This window comes from Meles meles, chromosome 4 (genome assembly GCF_922984935.1).
Source record: "Meles meles chromosome 4, mMelMel3.1 paternal haplotype, whole genome shotgun sequence".
Taxonomy (NCBI): domain Eukaryota; kingdom Metazoa; phylum Chordata; class Mammalia; order Carnivora; family Mustelidae; genus Meles; species Meles meles.
Window position 1 is genome coordinate 107,255,797 of NC_060069.1, and position 13,365 is coordinate 107,269,161.

Consider the following 13,365-nt stretch of genomic DNA (forward strand, 5'->3'; position numbering starts at 1 on the left):
TCTTTTAAAACCATAAGAGACTGTTACTCTCAGGAAACAAACTGAGGGTTGCTGGGGGAGTGTGGGGGGGGAAGGGATAGGGTGGCTGGGTTATGGACATTGGGGAGGGTATGTGTTATGGTGAGTGCTGTGAATTATATAAAACTGATGATTCACAGACCTGTACCCCTGAAGCAAATAATACATTATATGTTAATTAAATACACACACACACATACACACACACACATACATGTGGGGCACCTGGGTGGCTCAGCTGGTTAAGCATCTGCCTCTGGCTCAGATTGTGATCTCAGTGTTCTGGGATGGAGCCCCATGTCTGGCTCCCTGCCCAGTGGAGAATCAGCTTCTCCCTCTCCCTCTGCCCTTCCCTGCCCCTATTATGCTCTCTGTCTCTCAAATAAATAAATAAAATCTTTTTAAAAAATAAAAATATACATGCAATTACCATACTACTCAGCAATTGTACCTCTGAACATTTACATTTACCCAGAGAAATGAAAACTTACATTCACACAAAAGCCTACACAGTAATGTTCACAGCAGCTTTATTTGTAATAGGTAAAAATTGGAAATGACCCAGACATCCTTTAATGGGTGAATGAATGGTTAAACTGTGGTACATCCAGACCATAGACTACTACTCAGCAAAAAAAAAAAAAAAAAGGAGAAAAGAAACAAAAGAAACAAAACTATTGAAATACAAAAACCAGGCTAAATCTCCAGAGAATTATGCTGAGTTTAAAAAGTCAATTCTAAAAGGTTACATACTGTTTGATTCTATTTATATAACATTCTTTAAATGACACCTTACATAAACGGGAAACAGTATAGTAGCTGCCAGAGGTTAAATGGGGTGGGGAGAGACGAGGATATGGCCACATAAGGTCAACATGAGGGATTTTTATGGTGATGCGTCTTGACTGTACAAATGCTAATATCCTGATGATGATATTGTACCATAGTTTCATAAGATGTTACCAACGGAGTGTTCTAGTAACAGGGTACAAAGCATCTTTCTGCATTATTTCTTACAGCTGCATGGGAATCTACAATTATCTCAAAATAAAGTTTAATTAATAAAAAGAAGTCTAATTGAAAACCAGAACAAGGAGAACTTTTATTGCATATTCAAACAATTCTGTTAGAGGCCACGCTAGTACACAACCACCATGGAGGAAGAAATGATGATGTTCCCTTTGCAGTGAAAAGACTAGGGGCTTTGTCATGAAAGACCTTGGATCAAATACAGCTTGCTACATACAAATGGTGTGACCTTGGACAGCCTGAGTTTATGTGTTCTCACCTATAAAACACCAATTTCTTCTAAGGCTCCATTGAGGTATTATCTAAACTAGATACATAAAACACCATATACTTCACACTCTTGGTACTGTGCCTTCCACAGATTAAGTACTCTGAATGCTAGCTATTGTGAAGTAAAGAGAATCAGAGCAATTATCTAGCAAGCAACTGTTTCTTCTGTCCCTGGTATTAAACTTGGTAAGTGATTAGGAAACAGATCTAAAACAAAGTATAAAGGGGATATAGAGCCCCAACTAAGCAAATACCCATTGACAAAAGTGCATATGTGATTTTTAAAAATGGTCAAATAACTTTTCTTCATTTTTAAAGTAGGATACGATTACAGAGACTGGAAAATTTAAAAAGAAACACAGATAATACCATCATGATTACAGAATAACTTTGTTAACATGATGATTAATCTTTTTTATATGCATATATTTTTAGAATACTGATATTATGCTGTTTATACACAATTTTCAAAACAATTTTGTGATTGCATGACTATTTTTCCATGTCATTAAATATCCTAAAACATCTTTTTCAGTGTTGCTTTAATTAGAGCCCTTATATACAGTGGAATATTAACTATGTACCACCGGACATGTTAGTTAATTCCAATTTCTTTCTATTACAGAAACTAATAGAAAAACTCCACTTACATAAAAGTTTGTCTAAGTTGACTATTGATAATATTCTCTAGTCTATAAAGGGGGTATTGAGGAAAAGAATACACTCTAAAATTCTTGATTTGCCTGCCAAGTCCCTCAGAAAAGAATGAAGCAGGATTTTTAAGAAGTTATTTTTCTGGAAGAAAGCATTTGCTCTCCTTGAATTAATTTCACTCTGACCAACATAAATTAATGCTCTGTGAAGCAGAAGTAATGGAAACTTTGGGAGAAAGCAGAAACACCCCAGAATCTATTACAACCAAAGAAAAGCATGTCAAGCACATTGAAAAGTATGCCAGACATTAGGAAGGTTTATTTCAAAGCAGTCAGAACATTCAAATGTCACACTGCCCATTATTGTGAAAGATGGTTGGGGCTGATAGCAAGCTTGGACTGAACTCCAGCACCTGAATCATTTGGGAGGTAACAGAGAAAAGAAAAAGGGGAAACATGTACATAAATTCAACAACTCATATTATAGATTCAGGGAACAGGTGTATAACCAAAAACAATAAGGGATTGCATCAGGAAATCAGCCAAAATTAGGTTTGCAAAGGAAGAGCACAAAAAGACTAGATAGACACCCCCCCACACCCCGCTTGAAGAATATGATCTTTTAAAAAAAAAATCATCCTGTGAAAGGAGGCAGAACTCCTTAATTCCACTTTCATTTCTTCTTCATAAAGAAGAAAAATCTTTAAGGCAGAACACTATTAATAGGAAGTTGAATTCCAAGATGGATGGAGTGAAGTGATAACTAAGGAAGGAAAATTCACATTGCAAAATGTCACAGAATAGGGTCATTAATCTGACAAGTGGTACTTTGTGAAAAAGAAAGAAGGTAGTTCTGAATTTTTATGTATAGCAAACATGATGCAAGATAGAAGCAGTAACTTTGCTGGGAAGATGATATAACTACGAGCTGCACGTAAGATTTATCTGCAGAGATTATAAACACTTGGATGTACAGGCTCCATCCAAGCATAGTCAGTTAGAATGTTCTTATTGGTTGAGGGATGGGCATCTGCATATAGCAGCCCAACTGCTTTCACTGAACTCGTTTTTAATAGACAAGGATCGTGAACCCCACACATTTGAGAAGACTCCCATCAAATGTTAGCTTTGGCATCTGAAAGGACGAACCCTCCGTTCATTACCTTGACTTTATCACCAAAAATGGTCAGTGACAAATATGTATCACCAGATACATGTATTACTGAGGTATACTGAATGATTATGTTCTCTTACAACTTGGATAAGGCCAGGTACTTTCCCAAACTAGAAGAACTTTCTCATTAGCTTTGTAGTCTTCGCTGATGTCAGACATTGGTGCTCTGTTCCTCTGTGACTTTAACAATTGATCTATAATTAGGATGTAGTTACCTAATCAGACTTTCTGGATTCATGGTACTTTTCACTATTATTTTAAGCTTTCAACCCCATAGAATTTATGCTAAAGCCAAACTAAAGAATTATCCCTCATCTCCACATACATATTCTTTCTCTGAGCAGGGCTTCCAAAAGTGAGACAGAGAGGCTATGGAGGAAGGAGTCCACTTTTTTTCTATTCTAGACTGACTTAAAAAACCCAGGGGGAATACAAGAAAGATAACAAACTAATCCTACTGATCTTTAAGAAAGAGAGTCTCAAGACCATTAATTAGATTCTATGCAATGATGAAAAGCACGGATTGGTAAGAAAGGTGTTTTTCTAATTTCAATGGATCTTAGCTTTTTTCTTCAAAACTCTATAAATTTCTTAAGTTACTAAGCTATGCAAATCGTCACAGGCAAAATCAAAATTATAAATAAGTGATATCTATCATTGTACAAGACTAAAATAAGAATTTTATATTTACTGATATGTCAAAGCTCAGTTTCCAGTAAGGATTTCATTCATGATACAGCTTTGTACAGTGTTGTGCTAGTCCCCAAGCCAATTTATTTTAAATGGTGGATTTTCTTATCTTCCTAACTCATTTTAGTTTGGAGAAACTACCTTCACTCTGATACCTCTGAGTTCTCCAAACAATATCACAAATTAGCTAGCTCTTCATGTATGAATCACACAGAGATTAAACAACTCCAGGGTAATTTGACACATAGCTATAAAATGTATTTTGTTTCGGTCTCATTCATTTCCCTCTTGTTTCTTCTGATATTTTGTATTTTAACTACTGTGTAGATACAGATTAACTACTTTAATCAATTTTATTATCCAATATTCTTCATTTACTTTTTGATAATATTTTTAAAGGGAGATAGGAGTAGGTATAGGTTAGAGAATTGTTCTTCTGGACAAAGAGCTGCCATTCTTCCCAATTCTCTTATAGTAAACACACTACACTTGAATACACCAAGGATGTCCTAAAGAAGTCATTCATTACTTATTAAGACCATGTAATTGCTTTTTGATGGGGACTCATTCCTTAATTCCCAGTTTAGAATGGCCATTTTCAGGAGGCAAGTTAGGATTTTATTGTTTTGGAATCCTATGTCAGGCCACAGTTGAAGTGTTTTTACAACAACCTCAGGAAAAAAAAGGAGAATCCTGAAATAGCTCCCTACAGCTTATCTGAATAACTCCTGGTTTTCATCCATCTGATTTCATTGAGATGAGGGAGCAAAGAAAACTTAACTCTTATAGTACAACTTGAACCATATGAACTTGTAATTTTATTGTCTTACACTGTATAGTCTTATATATGGTAGTTTTGCTCCTGGAGTAGGTTTTAGAGAGGAACAGTTAATTGAATGCCTATTAAGCACCTGTGTGCCAGGTGCAGGGGAACAAGGAAGACTGAAACTGAGTAAGTAAACACACAAATACAATACAAGCTGAGGAGTGTTATGATGAGCAGAAATCCAGGGAGGTAGAAATGACAACAAATTAAGCTGCAGGTTTTCTTTTTCTTTTTTTAAAAGATTTTATTTATTTATTTATTTGAGAGAGAAAGAGAGATCATAAGCAGGGGGAGGGGCAGAGGGAGAGAGAGAAGCAGGCTCCCTGCTAAGCCGGGATATCCCGCCCCCCAATGCAACAAGGGGCTCGATCCCAGGACCCCGGGATCATGACCTGAGCAGACGCCCAGCAGACTGAGCCACCCAGGCACCCCTAAGCTGCAGGTTTTCTAAGTCTTACTTATAGGAACCTGATGACCAGTTATGATGCATAAAACAAACAAACAAAAAATACCGCACAAAATTATGTCATCGCTCCCATCAGAAGGTGAAGTGGTTTTTTTCCCCTTCCGTGGCACTGGGTGGGCTTGTGACTACTTTGACCAATATAATACAGCTGAGGCTGGATCATAAAAAGTGTTTTTTGTTGGCTAGAATGCTTACACTTGGAGCCCTAAGTTACCCTATAAGAAGTCTGAGTACTCTGAGGTCATCATGTTGTGAGAAAGCCAAGTCATATGGAGAGACCCTGTGTAGACGCCCCTCCCCGGACCCTTCCCCCAGCTGGCAGTCTTCACACCCTCCCAGCCCACCTGCCCCTATGAGTGAACAAGTGTTTAGAGGAATCCAGCTCCCAAACACGGAGTCACCCCAACCCCAGAGTTGTAACAGGATGTCTTTTCCTTTAGTGCCCATGGTTCTTGGTCATGCAGCTTGGAAGAATAAAGAGGTAGACCTGATGAAGAGTGGTGGGCAGCAAAATGAAATTTACTGAGCTACAGTAAAGTTTACTGAATAATAGCCCAAAGTTCTCAAAGAGGGAGGGGACCAGAGAGGATTGCCTCTGGAGTTTCTAAGTCTAGGGGTTTTTATGGGCTTGTTGGCAGGCTGTTTTAATCTGATTAACCCTCCCTGCGCCTGTCATCCAATCAGGTTTTTGTCCTCTATCTATCATGTGGGAAAGGGTGAAGGGCTCCCTTCCTCTTAGGGCCGGGCCCTCGTCCCAACTACCCACTGTAAGAGTCTTCCTGCCTGAGTCCCTAAGTGTTACAAAGACAAGCTGTGCTTAATACACTGTATTTGAGTTTCTGGCCCATAGAATCTACCATCAAAAGAAAATTCACAGAGTTTTACTTGATATGAATATTTTGAGTGAGAAGCAAACTGTTCGCAAACAGGGAGACTTTAAAACTGACAATGGATGGTATTGTTAGGTAGAAGCTGGATCTGAGCCATAGAAGGAATGCCCTGAGGAACTCCATTCATTGACCCAAAAGATTAGAGAGCCCAAATCCTTGAGTGAAAAATGATGAGTAAGCAGTTGGTTAGAATAGGACAGGTGCTGGGGGCAAGGACAGAGATAAACAGGTTACACATTAGAAGCCGGAGGGCACACCATCCCGATGTTAGAGCTTCCCAGACCTTGGAGCTAACAGATCAAGAGCTATGGATGCAAAGAACAGGCTCTCGCTCCAGACTCACGATAATACAATTACTGTGTGGTTACAGCCCCCCCTCCTCCATCCCATGGAAAAAGGCTGCCCCATGACAGTTCTGGTACAAATTTGATAGGGTCAGAAACTACCCTCCCAACCGTGGAAGTTCTCCAAATGACTGGAAGCAGCCTCCATTAGAAACTACCCCATCCATGATGCAAGACCCCACTCACATATAAGAAAAGGATCCCTGTAGCCTCAGGAGAGTTGCCACCTCTGAGCCTACCTGCTTTGTCCTACCTTGAGAGTATACTGTCCTTAATAAACTGCTTTGGGCTTTCTACTCTGTTTCTGGCCATCTTCATTCGAATGTGGATCTTCACATAAATCTTTCCTGGAAAATCCAAGAACTGAGACCTCCATTCACACAACGCAGACCCTCCCACTAGTAACAGTATGAAGCTCAGGTCTCAGAGTTACAGCTCAATTTACAAAGCATGAATGAGAAAGTACATTGTTTTCTATTGTGATTAGTTACTAGCAACTTACATTCCATTTAGGGATGTAAACTGTATAAGTTATTTGTAGCTCACTGGAAACTGAAGAAAGCCTACTTTCTGTAAGAAAGCTTAAGGTCAGAGTCAATGATATGGGAAACAAAGGCAGAAGGAAATGCTTTGACAAATACTTGAAATGGCCGATTATAACATTCCTCCAGGATCCTGTGTCTTATTTAGCCTATGAAAGTCTTTTTGGAACTTCCCTTTAATAAAACCACCATTTTGCACCTCGACAACACACTGATATTCCAAAACTACATCATTTGGTGCCATGTTGGGTGCCACACTGGGCCATTTGGGCACCAAATCATGTAGTTTTTGAACGTCAGTGTGTTGATGAGGTTGGTAGGGTCTGGAGCCAATGGCCAAAAGAAAGTTCTTGAGACATCTTCAGTGCAAAGTGGTGGTTTTATTGAAGCACGGAGGAAAGGACCTGTGGACAGAAAGAGCTGAGACCTGCTATTCCTAGCTGCCCCGGGATCATGAAAAGCAAGTGATTGTATACCTTGGGGTTGGAAAAAGTAATATTAAGGGCCACACCTGCTGCCTTTCTTGTTTGTCAGGACAACAATTAGCATTAAATCTCAGCTTATCACAGCTGGAGATGTGCTGAGCCTTACCCGGGAGTAAAGAGACTACACCCTAAAGAATTATATGAATGGGGGCACCTGGGTGGCTCAGGGGTTAAGGCCTCTGCCTTCGGCTCGGGTCATGATCCCAGAGTCCTGGGATCGAGCCCGCATCAGGCTCTCTGCTCAGCAGGGAACCTGCTTTCTCCTCTCTCTCTGCCTACTTGTGATCTCTCTGTCAAATAAATAAATAAATAAAATCTTAAAAAAAAAAAGAATTATATGAATGAACTGGCATATGATAGGAAGAATCAGGAAGCTATGCCTGAAGTGGATTTTGAAAGTTCTTTTTTTTTAATTTAAGATTTATTTGAGAGTGAGTGTGTGTGTGTGTGTGTGTGTGTGTATGTGTGTGCCAATTGTGGGGTGGGGGTGGGGGAGTAGAGGAGGGAGGGAGAAGAAGAAAGAATCCCAAGCAGACTCCATGCTGAGCACAGAGCCCAACATAGGGTTTGATCCCACAACCCATGAGATCATGACCTTAGCCAATCAAGAACTGGACGGTCAACTGATTAAGCCAACTAGGTGCCCTGATTTTGAAAGTTCTTGATCAGTGGGGACAGAATGTACAACTGAAAAAGCCAAAATTCATTGACTTGGGGATACTTTATTAAGACTCAGGATTTAAAAGTCCAGCAAGGACCCAGAGGATAGGTAAACTCACCACTGAGGTAGCCCCTAGAAGCTTGGGTAACTCTCAGTCAAGTGGAAATGTCTAAATTTTCCTAGCAGGAAACAAATGAAGGAATTAAGTAGCTGAAGAAAGTGATGATGTGGTATGGATACATAACGCCAGAAGACCCACCAGAAGATTATGCTCCATAGGAGGGCCCAGATAGCACAGAGTTCACTAAGGCCATCAGTAAGGCACTGGTAAGAAGAGAACCAGCACCACTGAGAAATTCTGTGATGGCTTTCCTCTACATGGCAGAAATGCTGGTACTAGAAATAGTTGCATAACTGGACTGGTTAGCATTCCTGGAGATGACGGGGCCTTGAAGTAATAGAGGCCAGATGGCAGCACTTGTCCATCAGGAGCTAGGAGGCTGTAATTACCATAATGACTGGCAAGACCGCAGGGCAGCCAAGGCTACTTGACCCAGAGGGAGTTATAGAGATGTTTAATAGAGCATAGTGTCTCTTGGGGCAAAACAGATGGACAGCTAACAAGGGTGTTGCTTAACATTACAACCAAATAAGCACAGACGAGCAGGATGCTGAGAGTTGTTGCCCAACAAAGTCACAGTCACTTGCTCAGTTCCCAGATCAGGACAAATTTTCACATTTATAACCAATTTGCTAAAGAAGGGGCTAAGATCCCAGGAGGAAGGACTCTGCCACACCACAGCAAGTAAGTACCATGACAATACAGTCCCTGCATGCATGATCTGAACTGATACATTTGGCAGTTGGAGTGATCCCCACATCATGTTGCTGGCCTCTGGAAAAAGAGTTATCATAGCAGGAGAGTCAAATGGAAACCTCTGAAACCGGTCCCACACAGTACATTTAAAACATAATAATATCTCATGAATAGATGTTGCAAAGATAAGCATCAGAATTATATACTTGAAGGATGTAGGAATAGTTGCTCTTATCATATCTCCATTTAATTTGGAGTCAGATGGATCCTGGAGAATAACTGTAGATTATCACAATGTCAACCAAGATTGTAAATTGTAGCTACTATGCCAAGCCTGGTATAGTTGATAGAAAAAAAATCAATGTGGGGCCAGGGACACGAAATACAGTCATTAATCTAGTGAATGTATGTATTTTATTCAATCCCAATCAAGAAAGAGGATCAGAAACAATTTGCATTCACATGGATGGACACAACATTCACTTAAATTTTTCCCTCAGGGCTATGTTAACTCTCCTGCCCTCAGTCATAGTCCAAAGAGATGTAGACATCCCACAGAATATCATGCCTGTCCATGATATCCATGATATGATAGTGAGTGAGCAGGAGGAAAAGGTGATCAATATGCTGGAGACCTTGGTAAGATGCATGCACTCTAGAGGATGAAAGATCAAAGATTCAGGTGCCAGTCTTTTCAGTGAAGTTTTGAGAACCCAGTGATCAAGGGCATGCTGAGACGTGCTCCAAAGTAAAAAGACAAATTACTGTATCTTGCATTTCCTAAACAAAGGAAGGAAGGAAAGCATTTGGAAGGCCTCTTTGGCTTATGGAGGCAACATACTCCAAACTTGGGAATATTATTCCTGCCCATACTGTGGTATGATACAAAGGCTGCCAGCTTTGTGGGGACACCTGGGTGGCTCAGTGGGTTAAGCCTCTGCCTTTAGCTCAGGTCATGATCCCAGGGTTCTGGGATTAAGCCTCACATCCAGCTCTCTGCTCAGCAGGGAGCCTGCTTCTCCCTCTGCCTGCTGCTTCCCCCCTGCCGTGCTCTCCTGCTCTCTGTCAAATAAATAAATAAAACCTTAAAAAAAAAAAGGTGTCAGCTTTAAGTGGGGGCCCTTCGACTGCATGGCAGTGTAGAATGAGTTTTTCCTCACAACCTTCCTTCTCTTTATTCTTCACCTGGGGTTATTCTTGTACCAAGATCTGACTGCCAACCCAGCCTTTGTTCAGCTCCTTTTCTATCTTCAATCCCAGATGTGTAGCCTAATGAAATTCTGTCATGTCTACTCCCATTCAGCCTCTGATTCTTGGAAGATTTGGACTAACACAAGTGTTTCAGAGAAAACTCATCTAAAGAATAAGGAATCATTGTCATACTTAAAAAGAGGCTCTAGAGGAAATAAAAGGGGGAAACCAAATTTACAGTGTAAGAAGATGGATACTTGGGTAAGAAAAAATGAGAGTATGTGTAGTAGTTTTCATCATTCCACCCTCAACTAAGAGAGACCAGACCATTGTCTGGTGTAAAGAAGAGTTAATAATAGGTGTCATTAGCTTGACTTTGGTGGTGTTGACTACAAAGCCAGACAAAGGTATGAGATAGAGAATCCAATCAGCCCTTAGTAAAATATCATTAAGAATTCTGTCTCAGTCAAACAGGAAGACTATTTTTTTAAAAGATTTTATTTATTTATTTGACAGAGAGAGAGATCACACAGGCAAAGAGAGAGGGGGAAGCAGGCTCCCTGCTCAGCAATGCGGGGGGAGGGGGGGCTCAATCTCAGGACTCTGGGATCATGATCTGAGCCAAAGGCAGAGGCTTTAACCCACTGAGCCACCAAGGCACCCCAAACGGAAAGACATTAAATAGATGTGCCAACCAGGTAGTTAAAGATTAGTGAAGGAAGCTAGTTATTGCTGGGTCAAGAGGTACAATCTCAAATCACAAGAAAGTAATTTAATTAACTTTATTTAATTTAGTAATTTAAGACTCAAACTTGAACCTAATCATAAACAGCCTAGTCTGAAAACTATGGTCTTAATGTTCTCCTCATTGTGATGACTATAAGGCTCACCATGTCTGTCTCATGTTAGGAAGAACCATCTCGGCCATGTGCAGCCAAACTAGTTGAGTTCTATTCAGAAATCTGTAGGCTGTGGGTGATCAGAATATGACAAACAAAAATATGCGACTTTGTCATAAAGATTATTTTGAACTGAAGACAATTGAGAAATAGCAGGTGTCTTCCCCCACATTTGCCTAAAATCAAATTGAGACTCTGAATTACTGAAGACTCTTACAAGCCCAGAAACAGCACTGAGAGAAATCTATATGACATGACTTACCAAAACAACCCTTATCTTCCATTAGTTTCCCCCATATATTTACTTTGGAAGCCTAAAACCCTTTTCCTTTGTTTTGTCACTTCTCTACAAATTTGTTGTTATCAGGATGTTATGTAAGCCCAAGTTCTAATCACCTCTTTGAGTTACTCATTCCTGAGTTTCTCTTGTGTGTATGCTCAGAACACATGTTAATAAACTGTTTTTCTCTTGTTAATCTGCCTTTTGTCAGTCTCATTTGTAAGGTCATAGCCAAAGAATCTAGAAGGGTAAAGGAAAGGTTTTTTCCAACTTCAACTTGTTAGATGCTTTATTTTGGTCATTATTTATTGAGCCAGTAACCTCAACTTGTTTGAGATGATAAAATAATTCCCTCAGTAGAGGCAGATATACTAGGAAATGAGTGAAATTTATGCTCAGGGAACCTCACTTGCATTGCCCCTTTTAAGGTCCCATAGGTGATTTTGAATTCAAAATTTCATATTTTTCAATTAAAAGGAACCTTCATTCCCCACAAATTGCATAAACTTCAGGCCCCACAAAGCCTGGATTTGTCCCAGGAGGCTTGTATAGCAGAGTGAGAAATCTGGACACTGTCACAAATAGGGATCCATATACAGATATCAGGTAAGACAGAGACATGTCCATATTTGCATTTTAGAAAGATTACTCTGAGAACGATATAGACAAAAGTGTGAAAAAGGACCAGATCTGCAGGGAAAACTCTAAGGAAGCCATCATTGTATTCCAAGCAAGAATAAAGACCTTTTTCTTTTTATTTTACAAAAGGACTTGGTGTTTCCTTTGAAAGAACAAGATCCTCTGGGGCATTTCTAATTTTACTTATAAAAGCTTCTGCCTCCCATTTCAGAAGTATTATTCTTCCTCTAAGAAGCCGTGGAGATTCAAATCTTTTGCAGTGTAACAGTCTGTCTTTGCCTACAGAAAGTAAAATATGGAATTTTCATACTCAACAATGCTAAATTACTAGCATAAGGAAAATAGCTAGAATTTGTGTTTTAAAATTGACTGTCAGTTTACAAATTGAAAATAGAACAGTTTTTCAGAAACCTGTTTAATCTAATAAGAGATTCCAACAGAGCATATACTATGTCCCTGGATAGTAAACTCAATATTATTAAAAAAATATCCTAAGAGTACACACTTTAACATTAAACAAGTTTAGTGTTCAACCAGAAGAATAAATACATGATAATCAAGATTAAGAAAGGTGAGTTATTCTGTTAGAGAGTAAATCTTATTTTAAAGCCATGAAAACAAAAAGTTTTAGAGGCATGAGAATAAGCAAAGAGAAGTCTGTTCAAAGTTTGGAGTCTGGAAATGGACCAATTAAGTATAAACATGTCATATTAATAAGGAAAAAATGGGCTGGTAGGTGGGTAGTCATTTTTTTCACAGCACTGTGGAATGAAGGGGAAATCATCAAGTCTACTCTATGGGGGAACTGTGGGAAAGATCTCCCCTTTTTCCTGGGGACCAGACAACCACACAGTCTATGTACCATCAATTGTCTACTCTTCCTCAGAAAGATACTATGAAAAGTATTACTCTGCCTTGGAGTACTGGGGAGAAGGAAGAGAAGTTTTACACTAACTTTATGAGTATTCCTTTGAATTCTGCAGCTACAGACACACACACACACACACACACACATACACACACACACACACAGCGTGCAGATCAAGCACAAAGACTTATTGAAAATTATAAGCTGTTAAAAAGTCATAGAAATAGTCTTTAGTATATGCTCTTGATTCAGGACTATTTTGGGATGATTTCTTTGGAATTTGCTTAAACACATTCCAATTTGAATTCTTAGCAAATGGGCCACAGGTGCATAGTCTTCTCCAGATTCTGAAAATATCTGATTATATATGACAGACCCCTTGTTAAAGTTCTTAGGCAAAGAGAGTTAGCTCACGCCCCTGCACACGTAAGCAAAAGGCCGACAGGCAACAGCCCCCACATTAGACATAAAGGAGAGGAGCCTTCACATTTGCTCTGCAGTTTGGCTCCCCAGGCCTGAGATCTCTTGCAGTCATATTGGTTCTCCTACTTGTGCCAGCACTTCAGATCATAAGAAAAAAGTGCTATTAGAGAGATAGAAGGTATCACAGGCGATGGTGGTAC